Genomic DNA, 17,244 nt, shown 5'->3' on the forward strand with positions numbered 1-17,244 from the left:
CCATGAAAGAAACTTACTGCAAATACAACAGTGGTCTCTCTGTAACTTTTTTTTGTTTATAATTTAAAATTTTAACTATTTTTTAAATGAGGATTTAAACCAAAATATCATTTGAACTCACAAAATCCAACTCTCTAAAAGAAGGCATGTGGCTCAAAATATACGTAGACATAGGAGTAGACAGCTCTAGCAATGAAATGCTCTCAACAGCCCTTCGAATGCAGAATGACTAACCTACTAAAATCATACTTATCAGCTCATACAAATAAGCAGATAGGGTTCAGTAAAATGCAGGATTTTTTCTGATCAATTGCCAGCATTTCCATGGAAATAACAAGGATTTTGCTGCTCAGGCTATTTCTGTGTATCCTTTCTTTCACTGATATATACTCTTCTTTTCAGGTTGTACTTGTGTGAAGGATTTTACTGGCTGGAAATCATGTTTTCTTGTTTGAGGAAAGTTTCTGTAGAGAACGTCTGCTGATCCTGATCACATCTTGGCATAGTACAGCTCTGTTATTAAATCTAGATCTCAGTCTTGCTTACGCATTAGGCCAGGGTTGAGGATACATAGCCATAAAGTATAATTCTACATTATAATCTGGTGGGAAAAAGGAAAAGATGGGAGGTTGGCATTCACTAGTAAATTAGGAATATCTTTCATTTGCAATGAAAGCTAACACCTTTATGTATAGAAGTATGTTCAGTATATACTGTATTATCAGTGGTTTTCTTCTTGTATCCTGCATATTTCTCCATACTTGCTCCTACCCCTCTGTTTTTGTGGGACAGTCCTGCAAGAATTTTTCTAGTGATTCTTAATTACCCTAGAAACTGGGCCTGAGACTGGTCATTTAAAACTGTGGAATAGTATACTGTGGAATAGTATAGTGTGTTTTTAAGTACTGAGATTTTTATTTGGATGGATGCTTTCAAAGGAAACTTTCACCTGTAGTAAAAAGCTCTCAGCATGTTTTGAGGCAGCAAAACATCATTATTTGTAATAAGCAAAAAAGAGAAGCCACTGTTTCCGCCAGAATTCAAAACAAGTCAGGGGGATTGCACAAGAATTTTGCATGCTTTAAAAAGCATTCAAGAAATAATCAATTATATGTGCTGGAAATGACAGGGACAGAGGATCAATCAGCCACATCAACAGCCTGTCCTGTGTCCTTCCCTGCTGCCTGAATGGAGACACAAGACAAGAAAGTTGCTTCCACACCATGTTCACAACACAAAGCGTCATTTGCAGGATATTTGCTGGTGTTCCAGAGAGAGCTACAAGTTGTTAGGTTTTGCTGCTGAAGGAAAAAGCACTTTCTTCTGTGGTCCAGCTTTTCTGTGCTGTCTCTTTGAAGTGTATGTGTGTAGGTAGGTAGTGGGGAGTGTCTGTGCATTCACACCAGTGTATAAACATTTTTCCGTATAGGTTGGTGCCATACATTGCTGCTGCTGCAGCTGAATAGGCAAGAGCAGAAAATGCAACTGGAGGATTTCAGGGGCCCCTGGGCATTTCCCAGGTCCCCATTATTGCAGAGCCCTTACAAGGAATTCACTCCTAATCATGCAAAATTCACGCTTGCTTTTACTTGTAAGAAATCTTAGCTTTTTTGAGGCAGATATGGCTGGAAAGGTCCCAAAGGGCATTGCAGCTGGCACTGTGGGTTACAGAAATGCAGTTGTGCCTAGTGCCTCCTTAATCACTGACAGTGCTTTCCAGTTAGCTGAAATGATGACTATGCCTTTGCCTACTTCAGCGTCAAGTACTTCCACAAATTTTGGGACACAGCGAGCTACAAGGAACAGGCAACCCTTCTTCAGGGCCCATACAGTTCACATCTACTCCAGTCCCATTTTAGGCTGTACTGGCTAAAGTCTGAGGCTACATTGTTAATCTGTCTCAGAGCTGATGCATGACCCTGTGTAGATGTATCTGAATTAGCTACCTGAGGGTGTCTGTGGTATTGCAGATTGCCTGTCATCTTTGTAGGGCTGCTTTAGCTGCTGATATGCTGTAGGACTTTGGTGTCCTCATTCCAGTTTACAACTGTTTTGTGACTGTTCTGACTCTCCTGGGGGTGGACTTAATACACATAACCTTCTTGGGAGGGAACAGATCCTGTTCACACTCGGATATCTTAGCTCCTCATTACACAAAGTCTCTAAACTCAGCTTTACAGGGGCAGGAATGACCAGAAAATTAATACTAAATGAAACAAGGAAGAGAGAAAAGACAATAACATTTTTCATCTATGGGTGTGTCTTCAGAGGAATGACCTACAGAGAAACTGTGCAGTGAAAGGAGTATTTGATAATGACTAAAACTCACTGAGCAGTCAAATCCAATGAAGACATGCGTTAGAAATCAGCTGTACTACATGAGAGAGAGGTGCAGAAAATTAACGATGCAGTCCTCAATATAATAAATATTTTTTAACAGAATTGGCAGAAGATGATGCTGCACAAGGACCAATCTTTCATTGCTTTTGTCTTTTAATGAGAGCATAGCAACTACCTTTTGTCATGAGTAAAAAGTGCTTTCTTTGAACATAAGTGCTGGTAGTTGCATAATATGAAACTTACTGATGCATATAATGGTAGCAATGGGCCGTCTGAGCACAATGTACGCTTTAAAATTAATCTCTGCACAGATCAGCAAGCACATGCAGACTCTCCCATGTTGACAAGAGCAATGTACTTCTTTAGGAGAAGCCAAACTTTTAAAGCCTGGCAGCTGGAGTTTGCAAGCTTGTCGTTCCGTTATTAACTCTGTAAGCCTTAGGGAAGGGGTAATGGATGAGATGATCCCATGAGGTCCCTTCCAGACCTACTTTGTTTGGTTTCATGGTTCCTAACCAAGCAAGCAATAAGCAAAAATGTTCTCTGAAATGAGCAGGGGGAAAGGGATGTGTATTAATTATGCAAGATGCTCCATCCAGTTCAAAGCAATGTAGCTGGTGCTGGTCAGAGTTCAGCAAAGGGCAGGTGAAAGGAGCCACAAGGATGGTGTGTGCTAGAGACCCCTACGACCCCCAGTGTTGCTGGATGTACCTGGAGGACAAACCATGAGTCTGTAAAGAATGGGTTTTGAGAGAGTGAGTTTGGACAGGAGAAGGCTGCTATGGAAAGCATCTCCCAGGAGACCAGAGGCTAAAATGAACAGACCTTGCCAACACGGCTCATCAAAATCTCATTTCTTTTCAGCAAGAAGTGGCATTTTACAGTGCTACCAAAATCACTCAACCCATACTGTAAATACTGGGGATTTGAATCACAATGGCAGAAACTTACTGGATTTCTCTGTTGCTGACTTTCGTGCTGTGATCCTTCAGAAAGCGTGAGGCTGGAGGAAGACGTGGAGCTCCCACTCAAAGCAAGGCCAGCGCTGCATCCAGGCAGGTTTGCTCAGGGCCTTGTCCAGTCGGGACGTGAAAACCCCTGAGGTCTGAGATCCTGCAGCCCCTCTGAGCCCTTGTTCCTGCACTTGACTGTCCTCACGATGAGTGCAACTCAGTCCTAAAAGAAGGGGAATTGTAAAAGGCCAGCCCTGAGTCAGGCGGATCCGTTATCTGCTCTCAGGACTGGGGTTGCCAGAGGTTTGCCAAGCCCTGGAGGGTGAGACCGCAGCTGCAGCTCAGCTCTTTGCAGACCTTTCAGCGCTCCAGTTGTCATCTTCACCCGCACCCTGCAGCTTGTCTTGCATAGAATTTTCTTGCATATTCAGTGGTTTCAAGTAATATCTCCACTTCCTTTTGGAAGGAGAAGGAAGGGCACCTTTCTTTTAAATAAAATCTGTCCCAGTCTTTTTGCAATGCTTTGACTGGAGGGAAGCTACAACAATGCATTTGTGTGTTCCTCCCTTTGCCTTCTTCCAACAAATCAAGCAAGCCCTCAGTTCACATTTTAAATGGAACCCAGATTATTTGTAGGCATTTTTGTTACACATTGTAGAATATTTGTAGGTTTATGAACCCAGGTTGGAATTTTCCTTCTGTCTAAAAGAATTAAGATATCCTTCCCCAATCAGCTTTCAGGGGGTTTCGGGCATACATGCAAAAGACCCTGAGTGATTTAGGTTCCTACTGAAAGACAGGCAGGCCTATTGTTCTTTTAAAAATGTAACTTTCTTCAATGTGTTAAAAATTGCAGCTGGGATAGCTGTACTGATAAGGCATTAAGTTGAACTGTGCCTTTTTTTTAGACGGGATAGTTTTTCTCTGTGTTCTGGAAGATTTACAATCCAGAAAAACAAGTCATTAAAAGATTCATTTATAAGGATAAACAGAGTTGACAAATAAAGCTGGCTTTTGAAACTAGGCTGAAAAAGTATCTTTTCTCAAGATGTGATGATAGGTTTCAAAGCTGAGTCCATGCTACCTATGCCTACACCATAATTCCTCCCCCAATTAGCTGGTTGTCAGGCAGTGCCATCTTCCACTTGTCACATTATAGGCTTTATTCAAATGAGATGCAAAGGGAAGAATGAGCTGATACCACTGTCATTACCTGAAAGAAAAACCTCCAACCTGTCCAGTACCACTGAGCAGAATTCTATTATGTAAATCTACTTCCATATTTTGGAACAAATGATAGGCAGGACATAAAATGGAAAAATAAATTATACTCATACGAGTAAAAGATCAGTCAGGCAATGTACTGAGATATCATTAGGGCTGATGAATCACTATTATCATTACCAAAATAACATATAATGCTTCAAATCCAGCATTGTGGTTGACTTCTTTGCTGATGAATATTTATGCAGTTTCTTTTGTTTCTTTGTGTGTCTAACAGATGCCAAGCTAAGTTCAATAGACAAATTGCATCTCTGTGAACTGTCACAGCCTTGTCCTTGTTTTTTCCAGCAAACTGAAGTTAAATAGCAAAATGGAATAAATAAGCAGAGGTCAGAACCCCCATCTCCCTACAAGATTTAATCAACTGATAAATAATCTGTGGAAAGATTCAGTTCAGATCAAAGGAGGAATGAAAGTTAAATCTTTATTTGAAATGAACAGTTTGCTTATCTGTACTCTGAGGATGATAAATTATTTAACCAATGTGTATGTCATAATCTAATTAGTCACTTACCTCTACTAAATTTCTCAATATTCCTTGTGTCTGTGCTCCTTACCTGCAGTGCAGGATGGGACAATTATTATAAATGTATAAGTTTTACTAGCAAAAAAGGCTTTTAAACAAATAAAAAATTACAAGGAGGAAAATAAAGATGGTTAGATAATGGTATTTGTGGGCACAAAAGCTGAGGTCAACATCATTTACTACCTTTTTCAAGTGGTAATAAATCAGTTCAATTAATTCAGTGTCTTAGCATAATCTTGTTCCAAAGCAAACTTCTATCTTAGCATAGGAGTATTTATGGCAGGTGATTTATTTATTTATTTATTTTTAGTGCCAGGGACCTCCAAATGTACAGTCCTATTGATTTGCTTTGCAAGCTTTCTGTAGAAGGGAGAATCGATGGTGCCCTGTCACCCAAATATCTCTGAAGTAGAATTTATAGATTTGGGGAAATGGCTTAATTGCTGGAATGATGCTTGCAGCTAAGCCCGGCCACTTAAAAACTTGCGCGACTACTGTACATTATCCAAGTATCAGGCATAAAATATATAACTGTATATAAAAGTAACTGGAAAGTAATATAAGTATTTTTGGAATGTAACCACTCTTATGAGGTCTTACACTGCATTTAACTGATGCTTACAGAAGGGTATAATATCTGAAGCTTCTTCCTCATTCTGCCTACAACAGCCTTGAGTCTCCTGACATCTTTTAAGATACACAAGGCTTCCCACAACTAACTTAGGCTATACAAAAGCAGTTTGCCATTTAAAAATCATGCCAGGCAGAGTTAAGGATTTTCTCCTGCCTCAGTACTAACCATTTCTTCCTGTCTTCATATGGAAAGCCACTGCTTGCAAAGGCAGTACATGGGATTTGGTAGTGATTCAAAGGGCTAAACACGCACCTGCCTTCTGTGAGAAGCATTTAGCTTGGCACCACTCGGCTAAGCGATACATTTATAAAGACCATGTGTCTATTTTGATAAGTAGAAACTCGCACAAAAGTTGATTCTCCCTTGTCAGCTCAACTGTTCCAATGCCCATTTTTTCAACGTAGGCAGTGCCCATCAATACAATGCCCACTAGTCATTGTGGTCACTTATGGCCTGACTTCTTCTTGGAGGTCTTGTAGTCCCTCTGCTCCATCTTCTTCAGAAGGTGAACTTGCTGATATTTAGCAATGACTAGACCGCAACCCAGCAGTGAGTGGAGGGTTTTTGTCTGGTAACGCAACAACAAATATACCATGCAGATGACTGAGCAATACGAGGCATCATATACATCTTTTGCTGAGCTTTGTTTATCTTTCTGACAGGGCCATTATGAATCAGGCAGGACTGCCTTTTGTTTCAGGCCAAGATTTTAAATGTTTAGCTAGAATTGAATGTTGTATACCTTTCCACAATGCTGTAGCAAGAGAGTGTAGCTGCTCTATGCCTTTTGGGCAGCTTTGCCCAGGAAGTTTTAATATCTTCCCAGAAATCATCACCTGCCATGCCCACCTATACAGAAGGTATTGAGCCTTGTACTGAACACCTCCTAGTCTTTCTGTGTTTGGCCCCTGCCAGGAAGTTTTCCAGCGATGCCTTTGCCAAGGGATCCAGCAATGTGTAACCCCACACCATTTACTAGCACTTCTGACTCCTGAAGAAAACATTAGGTTTGGAATTGGAGGAGTGGTTTTTATGGGGAAATCTTTTCATGCTCCTGCATGGTTGTCTTTAGCCAGTAGCTCTAGCTAAGTAAAGTCATTTGATTCACTTGGTTGGCCAGTTTCTAATTGGATATAATGAAGCAATGTGAAATAGCTGTATACACCCCCTCCACCACTGCTTGATTATTTCTTACATCTCTGTGATAAGATCAGCTGGACCATTTCATACATGCGGAGCTCTCTATGCAGCTGCCAATCCCACCCAGCTAATCAGGCTTTATTGCTATTTTGTCACCGTTACATTTTTGCTCACTCATCCTTAGATTTACACTTCACATTTGCCTCTGCTAGTACTACAAGAGTGTATTGGCTTCTTAATGCAAAACAAATACACGGTCTGTCAGCATGTATTACGCATATATACCTTTTGCTAAAAATCAGCTTTGCGTTAAATGGATGGCATTTCTATTTAAAACAGTGAGCATGGTCTGAACTGTCCAAGATACACTGTGACCAGGTTGCCTAGGCAACAAAATTCCTCAAATCGGAGGGGTCTGTAACAGATATTTAGATAGCTTTAATTTGGGGGCATGGTTTCTAAAAATCTTAATTGACTCCTTTCAAATGTATTTTCTCTGGTGATAATACTATGTTTCAAGTATCAACTAGTACAGCTTCATCTACTGTATCTCTGCTACAAATTATAGCTATAAAGCGTATAAAATAGAGACAAAGGTTAAAGGGTAACTTATTTCACTGTTTGGCAAGTGTTTAGATTGGTTGAGCCTTGCTTGTTAGCTATTACTGGCTTGTTAGCTAGTTACTGAACATTTGTTTACTTTCTTCATACATACAAAGCATCAAAAAGTACCTTCTTCAGTTTGACTGCTGTTGGGTTATCAGATACCAAAATTCTTGACCCTGTTTTTATTAAGTTCTGTATTTTCTGTAATTGTTGCTATGAGGCTTCCTGCAGCACGCTTGCTCTCTCCACATAATTCAGCACCATGTAGAGTGTGTCTCTCTAATCCTGGAAATGGTGTTGAACCCATTATCGAGGTATTGTAGACAATTTTGTCTTGCCTCACTCTGCTTTTTGGATAAGTGGAATGGGCCTTTTCCTCTCAGTAGAGCATGACTGCGGCCCCCCTTAATAATCCCTGCCCTTCGGATGGATATGGGAGCAGGGTTGCACGTTAACATGGCTTTGCAGGAAGGCTTTGGGGCTCGGTGTGGGGCGAGCTCCCACGCCGGGGGCTGTGGATGTTTGTTCATCCACGACAGGGCAGCCATACTGCTGCCAGGGCTGAAGTCGGCTTGTTCGGGGCTACATCAGGCTCTGCTGCAAAGGGTGACATTGCAGGGCGTAGCTGTTGCTTCAGCATGAAGGTCAGGCTGGCTGTACATCTAGCTGAGGGGATGCTGCAGCGCCGTGTTGGGGATAACCTTTTCTGAGGTATTCCAGAGCTGGTTTCTCAAGAGTTCGGTGCCCACAACTGGAGGGAAAGCGCCAAAAGGCTTATCTCCCACTGGTCATTAGTTAATTGATGAGATAGTCTGTAATATTCAATATTAGGTAACTTCTGTTGTCCCTGTAGAACCCGAGGCCTCTCTAAAACCAAGCTGGTCATGGCAGCATAGGTACATCCTGCAGGTATGCGGCAGCTGACAAATCACTTTCAGAGGTGGCTGTTTGTGCAAAGTTGTCCCCACTCAGGGGATCCCTTGGGAACCAGGTTTGCTGGTTTTCCAGGGGCTTTGAAACGAGTGAAAATTAATAGGAAGTGAGCATTCAGATCTCTTGAAGATCTCTTAAGAAGCAGTTTCAAAAGCACAGGCTTAATGTCTCTGTAGGCTATTTTTCCAAAGCACTCGGGAGATTTGAGAGCACAAGGCTCCCTACAAGGGAGTGGGACTGCACTCTTCAGTCCCTTGAGGGAGAAGATTGCAGGCTGCCTACCCAAAGACAGGTAGAAAATCTCTCTCTCTGAACAAGAAGTTGAGAATTTTCCCCCTTGTTTTTCCGTTCTGCTCGCCTGGATTAAACTGATCTGCACTTAAAGCAAATGTAGGACTGGGAATCAATAACACATAAGCAACTGCTGCTGTCTGGATTTAGGTATTTCTTGGTCTGTCTGGAGCTGAGGTTTAAGGGCAGGGATGTATGGTTTTGTGAATTTTAAATTTGGGAGGAAAGAATTTGGCATGTGTCTGCTCTGAACAACAGAAAACTTGCACAGATGATGGTGATACTCATCTTCTTTGCCTTCCCCTCCAAAATTAAATCTATTGCCTCTCCCAAATTAATACTGATATCACCACTGTAGACTGAAATTTCTCAGTGCTTTGTTTCCTGAGCAGGTATTTTTGCTTTTCAGCACTGTTTTCCACAGATGTTTTTAAAAACCTTTGGTAAGTGTATCTTGAATGCAACACATGGAAACGGTTGTGTGCATTTGTGCTTGTGTCTTCACAAAACAGGAAACAAACTAATTTGACACTGATTTGAGGAAATCTGGTGAAAATAACCTGTCAAATGTTACCAAAGTGCCAGTGCCAAACACAGGCAGTGAAATGTTTTCTGCTCAACTGAGACTGGCTCATCTTCTTGCTGAATGCCCATGTGCTCCCTCTCCTGAGGGTAAGATATTTCTCACTCTCGTTAGGTTTCACTGAAAATTCAGACCTCATTGTTTGTTGTTCTCTTGACAGGGTTTGGCCTTTTAAAGCTCATTCTTGGTGTATGACTATGAAAGCACTACTGAACGTTGCGATTCTGTATTTTTATTCTTGATTGCCCATCAATTTTTTGCATCTGAAAATCTCAGCTGTTTAGGCAAGAGACAGACGTCAGATTCAGCTTAAAGGAACTGGCGTGATAGCAGTCTGATAGTAGGATTTCTCAGTGACTCGAAACAAGATGTTTTGTTCCTAAGCTTTCTTTTGCATGCAGTTTTGGACATTTATTGTGAGGAGTCCAGCTTAGATGGGTGTGTGTCGCATGTCCTGTCTTGTTCTTACAGTAAACAGGAGAGACAAAAAAATGTACAATTAATTGCCAATAGGCAACTAAATCTCCTAGACCTTTGACAGAGCCAGTTAATTCAGTCTTGATCCTGTGGGTTGTTTAAGCAATTCTGCTTGGAAAAGGGTAGAGACACAGCAGCTGGTACTGCGACTAGAGAGCAAGCTGCTGAGGACTAACTAGAAGGACCTGTTACCCACTAGTTATCTTAAACTAAAATTAAACTTCTATCTAGCTTGCTGGAGGCCCTAAGTGAAATGAGGTCTTCATTTCACAAAACTTGTGCATACAATTAATATATATATTAGTGTAAAAAGAACAGAAAATAAAAATGGCAAGAAGGGGTTGGACTAATAACTCTTTTGGGTAATCTGCCTCACCCAGTATCCCCCATTTTATACCAGCCACGAGTCAGTGCATAGGGAGGAGTATAACACATACATAGCTTCCCCAAATACGTCTATCCTCTGAGACTTGGATGCTTCCTGAACCAAAAGCATTTCCTTTGGTTTGTTTTTTGAATCCACTTTCTTTTAGATTTATGTGGTGCTCCCTTAACTCTCATACTGGAAGAGAGATTGAATGATCAGTCCCTATGTACCTACTCCATGCTACTCAGGATTAAAAAGCAAGAAAAACTCTGTTTCAGGCTGATGCAAAATAAACACAAAATAGAGTTTTAGTTAACTAAAATCTTTTAGAGCAAACTTTCCCTGTTGTATTTGTTGGGGGGGGGGGGGGGGGGTGTTGTTGTTTAGGTTTTGACTGAGGTTTTAAGACATATAAAGTAAGATGGAAAGGAACTTTTGGAAAGGAACAGTCACTTGGAATTGAATGACAGAAATTGTTGTTTAAAACAAAACAACAAAAAAACCCCAAACCAAACCAAACATACATCTAGATAGTTACCATCCTGTACCTTGTTCCCTCCATAGCCCCTTGCTGGCATGAGAAAAAAGTGGAAGTAAACTAAAAGGTTCTTTTTCCAAAAAATACGGTAGTATTACCAGATCACCATTTTCCCCCCAAAAGCATTCTTTGATAGAAAAAAAATGCTCTACTTTGTGCTTATCTAGCAGCATGTGACATTCATCTGAAGTTGCAGGTGAGCACGAGGACTACAGATCTTCTGCTATCGGCAAAAAACAGCTTTAGAGTTAGCTCTGCACTGGAATTGCTGAAATCCTCTTCAACTGAAGGCAGCGGCAGCACAGTCCTCTAGGAGAAAAAACAAGCAAACTGAAACCAATCTGTGGGGCATTTATTAAATCACATAGCTGGAATTCATGCATACAGTACTTAAGTCAGTAAAATCTGCTTGTGGGAAATACATTTGGGAGCAAAAGTACTTATGATTTCTTAGCATCATTTTACTTTGCTTTAATTTTCAAGTCAGATTTGGAATAGCTTTATACTTTTTCTGAAATGTGGTAGTACATAGAATCTAAACACTAGAGAATGGCAAGAAAACTAGAAATGGAAGTAAGAAGTGTACACAAGTGACTGCTGAAATCTTGCTCCTGTCCGTGGCTTACCTGAAAGCCAGGCACCTAATGCTGCTATGATATATGCTTATTTGCTCTTAATGGCAGTGGAAGTGGAAAGTGCTAAAGGTGCTCCCATTTTATTTTTATCCCAAGTGAGGGGAAATTTATTTGGGTTCATCATTTGGCATTATTGGATGGTTATGTTGAAATCTGAGCTGGTTGGCCTGTCGCTGCAGCAGCAGATGGGTCAGTCTAGCTAATCGCATTCCTATTTCACATTTTCTGCTGGCATTCCCCCTTTTGGACATACAGTGTCTACCGTGGTTCAGCAGGTTAGTCCTCCTCCACCTCATCCCCATGCTGGCTTAAGTGCAGACCCAGATGTTTCTGCACACAAAAGGCCCAAACCCAGAGGCTTCTCCCAACTTCATTTCTAGTGTCTGTTGCCATTGGTTTGACAGAGTGCTTCTGTTTTATAACCTGACACTGAAAACATGACCTTAAGAAGTCCCACTGCTGTGCTCAGTCACCTCCATAGATATTAAGGAAATGCTGTGATGAAACTCAGAGCTTCTGACTGTTCCTCCTTTTATAATAAGCGTTCCTCACTCTTTTTTACACAACCCAAATCATCCAACAGGTCAAAGACTTGCCTATAGGCCATATTTACTCCCAGAAAACACCTTCTTTCCCTTCATATATCTAGGAGTCTAATACAATTCTTGGGAGCTTTAAAGAAAGGTGCCTACAGGTTGGTGGGCTGCAATGGTCACAGCACAAAAAGGAAGCAAGAAGTTTGTCCTCCAGATTTGGTGACTTGAAGCAAGGTGAAGATCCCAGTGCCAAAGAGTTTCGTGGATCCATGCTGGAATCACTTGAATCGTCTGCAAAATCACCTGCAGAACAGCTTAGAAATAATTTCTTATGCTAAATATTTAGCCTGTAGCAATTGCTTAGGTAGGAACTATTTCAGAAAATTTATGGTCAACATAAAGTTAGGCCTGGCTGACTAGAGAAGGGTCTCTCCAACCTCCATGTGTAGCCAGCTCACAGAAATTTGGTCTGCTCATCTGGACAGGAAAAATACCTTTGAAGCCCATTGAAACCAAAGGAGGTGGCTGGGATTCAGGCAGGTAAATCAGGGCAAATATTCCTTGAGGGAGCCTCATTCTGGACTGGGAAGCCTAACTTGAGGCAGCTAGGTCTGGGAATATTTGCAGTGTTGATCTGTTTGCTGATCAGTTCTTGCACTTCAGGGATTTTCAGATATTTGTTCTGCATTTCTTTAAGTTGCCTGAATCCCCTGAGGGCTAAGGTCACTTCATCCTGCTCAGCAGGATAGGGGACAGTGTTTTATGACCTCTTGTGCCCCTGGTGGCATCTGTCCTTTTTCTTTGTAGTAATTTTTGCTTTCTTTCCCCATTTCTATGGCAACTTTTGACAATGTCCCCTCTATTATGCAGTTCAGTGTAACTTGGAAAAAAAAACTGTTAAATTTTCAACAGGGTCAGATGTCAGGCTTTTTAGAATGAGAATGAAGATTTGGCTTGTGATGCTCATCTTGGCAAAGTAGGAGGAAAAATCCTTTGTGAGGAAGCTTTTTCAAAAATGTACGATATGGCCTGTGATTGAGGGTGATATGTCTCTGCATTGTATCCCCAGCATAAAGTAAAGGCAGGGTGACAACAGCAGAAGGGAATCAGCCACCTTTCCGGACTACTGCAACCTTTTAGGCAATTGCATGCACTTCGCTCATTGTGCTGCTTCATGGGTTTCTCTGCAGGAACAAGGCAGTCCAGACTGTTTGCTCTCCTGGTGCTGTGACAAAGGGACAGGTTAGAGCAAAGCTTTGCTTCTTGTCTCACTTTAATGAAAAGAATCCAGAGCTGCCCAACTGCCGTCACCCCTGCTTACTAACAGCACCTCAATCCTGCACAGAAAAATGCAATAGGAAAACTCAATATCCACGTGGCACATGTTATGCTCATTGGTTCCTCAGCAATTACCATGATACCCATGGTGAGCCACTCAGGCAGTCATTGAACAGGTATGAATGAAAATATTTTAGCAAAGGTCTTGTAAAAGTTGCTGGAATGGTGGATGGTTCTTCTTCACCATCTTAAGAGAAGCTGCAGGTGCCAGACACTCTTGAAGAGCTGGACTCCTCAGTATAGGACTAAGATATTGATGGGTGTCTTCCAAAAGTCTGTCCCTGAGTAGTTTTGCCTCTCTAGAAATGAGATGGCTAGAAGATTCTCTGACTTTGTGTCCTGGTTTCAGCCGGGATAGAGTTATTTATCTTCCTAGTAGCTGGCATAGTGCTATTTTTTGAGTTAGATACGAGAAGAATGTTGATAATACTGATGTTTTCAGTTGTTGCTAAGTAATGTTTAGACCAAGTCAAGGATTTTTCAGCTTCTCATGCCCAGCCAGCAAGAAGGCTGGAGGGTTACAAGAAGTTGGGGGCAGACACAGCCAGGACAGCTGACCCAAAGGGGCCAACAGGGTATTCCATAACATGTGACACCACATCTAGTATATAAACTGGGGGGAGTGGGGGCAGGGGGTTTGCTGCGCAGGGACTAACTGGGCATCAGTCAGCGGGTGGTGAGCAATTGCATTGTGCATCACTTGTATATTACAGTCCTTTTATTATTATTATTGTAATTTTATTAGTGTTATCATTATCATTATCATTATTAGTTTCTTCTTTTCTGTTGTATTAAACCATTCTTATCTCAACCCATGAGTTTTACTTCTTTTCCCAATTTTCTCCCGCATCTCACTGGGTGTGGGGGGGAAGCGAGTGAGTGGCTGCGTGGTGCTTAGTTGCTGGCTGGGGTTAAACCATGACACCTTGTATGTATGGTCAGGAAAGAATGAAAGAAACCGTTCCTCCACACCAAGCCTGCAAATGAGATCAAAAGGGCCTCAGAGATCAGAGCTTAACTGGAGTTGGGGGAGGTGCAAATATTGGCTGTTCTTGAAAATTCTATGTAAGATGCAGACCAGCAGTTCCAGAAGATGTCATGGTTATCGCTGATAATTTATATTTGTCTTCTGTCCTAGGAAATGACAATGTGCTAAATGAACATAGCGGAGAGGATGGGCAGGCTAATGAAGACACCTTAAAACAAATGGCTTCTCTCAGATGAATGGAGGAACAAAAACATGCATTCTTTACACACTGTTCATCAGCCTCATAGTACTGAGAGGTGAGTGACCGGCCGATATCTAGACCGTGCCTCCCCAGGGATGGGAGTTGAGCTCTGTGCCTGGGGCATTCCAGGCAGGAGGTGGCAACACGTGCCCCCAGCCAAGCTGTGTGAGCTGTGAGAAGCAGACGGGTTGCACTGGGGTAGCTGTTTCCTTTGCACTTGTGATGGTGTTTGGAAGGAGACAGAAATGTGGCAGATGTTATTTTGAAGCAGTCCCTCTCTCCATTGCTTTGAGGAAAGCAGAGCAGCTGTCAGATGGAATATCCCTATTCCATATGGCTGTTCCATGTAAATATAGCACTGTAAACAAAGACCTACCTGGAAATTAATCCCAGGGTGACTAAAAATAGATGGGCATGTTTTTGCTGGCTCTTCTGCCACTCAGCACAGCACTTTTTCCAGTCATAACTGATAGATATTTCCATTAATGCATGCACAAGCAATTCAAAGAGTTGCTGCTAGCAGAGCAGACTGGGACTTTCAAGTGTCACAAACCTGAAGCAGAGAAAGAAGTCATGATCAAAAGGTAAGCCCGAACGTTTGCATGTGGTGGTGCTGGTGAAGCACTCAGTGCAGGGAACATTAAATGGCACAGGAGGGTCATGCCACCACATGACCCCAGGCTAAGACAGCTAGTCAGTGCCTGCCTGGGTTGTTTCACTCTCATGGGGAAGCGAGGTGTATCACACGTCTAGAAGCTGCAGGGATGTTTGCTGGGGTCTGGTCTGGGCAATTACATGCCATGGTTGCATGCTGCCTGGTTTTGGAGGCCATCCTGCTTCCTTGGCTACCCAGCCCTCAGGGGCGATTGCTCCCTGCCTAGCTGCATCAGTAATTTTTTCCCTGCAAGAGTCCATAGGGAGTGAGGAATAGAGACTGTATAATTTATTTCAAAGAGATTTATTTATATTTTACATAGTTTTCATATTTTTGTAAAATACAAACCTCTTTCCCCCTCCCCTTTTGAAATCACAACCATATTCCACTGCTTCTAGAGGAAGTTTGCATTTTTTTCAGTGCTTTGAAATTAACCTTATATTCAAATAACCCCTTCCTCACTCAGGAACTCTTAAATTTTTGAAAACTAAAGAGAACTCAAGGGTGTTGGCAAGTGTATTTCTCCAAAATGGTCCCATGGTGCAGATTTGGAAGCATTTATGAGCTGTTTTGATAATCCCTCTACTGAGCTACTTTATAACTCTGGGTTCCAAAATACTTCCCTGATTCCGGCCCAAGTCACTTCAAAAACAGAATTTAGGCACTTCAGTCATTAGGAGAAAAAATTCCTACCAGTAATGTGTAAGCCCTTTTGAGAGTACAACTCCATGTCTTTGGCAGCAAGTCCATAGAACCCACATGTCAGACAACCAGGCAGGTTTTGCTAACAAGAAAATCCCCTCAACTTCGAGAATTAATTTACAGCGGATTCTTTTCCCCACAGTATAGGCTCCCATTACTGAGTCCCTGAGACAGTTCACTCCACAGAGCAGGCATGGAACATCCTCATTGTGAGTCCTTGAAATATCAAGTTCATCAGTCAAGAATCAAGGTATACAAGAGTGTAAAATTGGACTTACCCAGAATTTTATGAAACTCAGGTGGGGAAGTTGAACCACATTGACTCTGTTCCCAAAGCCGTCTGTGAGGCAATCCTGAGGTCCCTGAAATGCAGTGCCCACAAAGTAAGTGCAGCAGCCACTCATTTCCTCTGGGTTACAATGATCTCACAACCATGACTTGCTTATGGAGAACTGAAATCCCTGCAAAACTTGGTGTATTTGTCCAATTGACCAGTATTTGTTGTGCCCGATACACACTTAAACAGAGTGTTTCAAAGTCTTATCTGTTCGTCAGTCATATTATTCACTCTTCTCAATGCTTTTTCCATGTCATGGACTTTACTGATCAAAACCACTGGTGATACTTTATTGCAGACAGATTTGTAGCATTCACATCACCTCATCTGTGATTTGCTTGTTCTTGGTGCACAGTATCAGATTTTTAATAATGCTAAATGTAATACAAGTTAAAGCCTGGAAGTTAATTTGCTGTGGTGCAAATTGATGATTTATGAATCAAAACTAAAGACAGTGTTGCAGATCTGTGTTCGTACAGTTTCTTTAATAAAGTGACACTGGGAAGTGACACTGCCACACTGTATTGGCACAGGATGATGTACAGGGGCATTAATCTAACTTAGCATGCAGGAATGTTTTGATCAGTTTTAATTCACTTGGCATTGCCCTCACTATGAAGGCTCTCAGGTTTGATCAGTGAGCCCCTCCCTTCTGGTGCTATCACACTGCAGTCTGGAATCTTCTGACTGAGGTATTTTGAATGTAAGTTTGTTACACAGATAAATTAATTACATTATCAATCCTAAAACTCCACACTTCACTTACTTACAGCTGCAGCTGCAACATTACTGTCCATAGGGGTTACGAGTTGGCAGCAGTTTCCTCCTCTCCTCCTGGTTTGGTGACTGCCTGACACTGCATGTGGAGGCAAGGACAGGAGGCTGTGCCCTGGGGTGGCCAAGTCCTGAGGGACCTGCTCCCAGCAGCACCAGAAGTCGTACTAAGATGCTGTTTGTGCCTTCCTCCCTACCATCACCCTCATTTTTGTTTTGATTTCCTCTTTTATCACTTTAGCATCCCCTTACTGCCCCATGTCTAGACCCTCCAGATAGATTTTTCTCTGAAGGGCTGTGTGTTGTTACAAATAGCAGTACCAGTAGTCCTAGGTTGCTCAGGGCTGACTCCAGGTGCATGGACCA

The 17,244-nt window shown here is 41.9% G+C and overlaps 1 long non-coding RNA gene across 4 annotated transcripts in view; it reads left to right on the forward strand.

Annotated features, from left to right (window-relative positions):
* LOC138685155 (uncharacterized) overlaps nt 1–14,443 on the forward strand; it is a 65,634-nt gene extending 51,191 nt beyond the window's left edge. For all 4 annotated transcript variants that reach the window (XR_011324424.1, XR_011324427.1, XR_011324425.1 and 1 more), the window contains one exon: nt 14,320–14,443. This is a non-coding gene — a long non-coding RNA (uncharacterized lncRNA). The remainder of the gene's footprint in view (nt 1–14,319) is intronic.
* Nucleotides 14,444–17,244: the final 2,801 nt, after the last annotated feature.

This window comes from Haliaeetus albicilla, chromosome 1, assembly GCF_947461875.1.
Source record: "Haliaeetus albicilla chromosome 1, bHalAlb1.1, whole genome shotgun sequence".
In the NCBI taxonomy this organism is placed as follows: Eukaryota; Metazoa; Chordata; class Aves; order Accipitriformes; family Accipitridae; genus Haliaeetus; species Haliaeetus albicilla.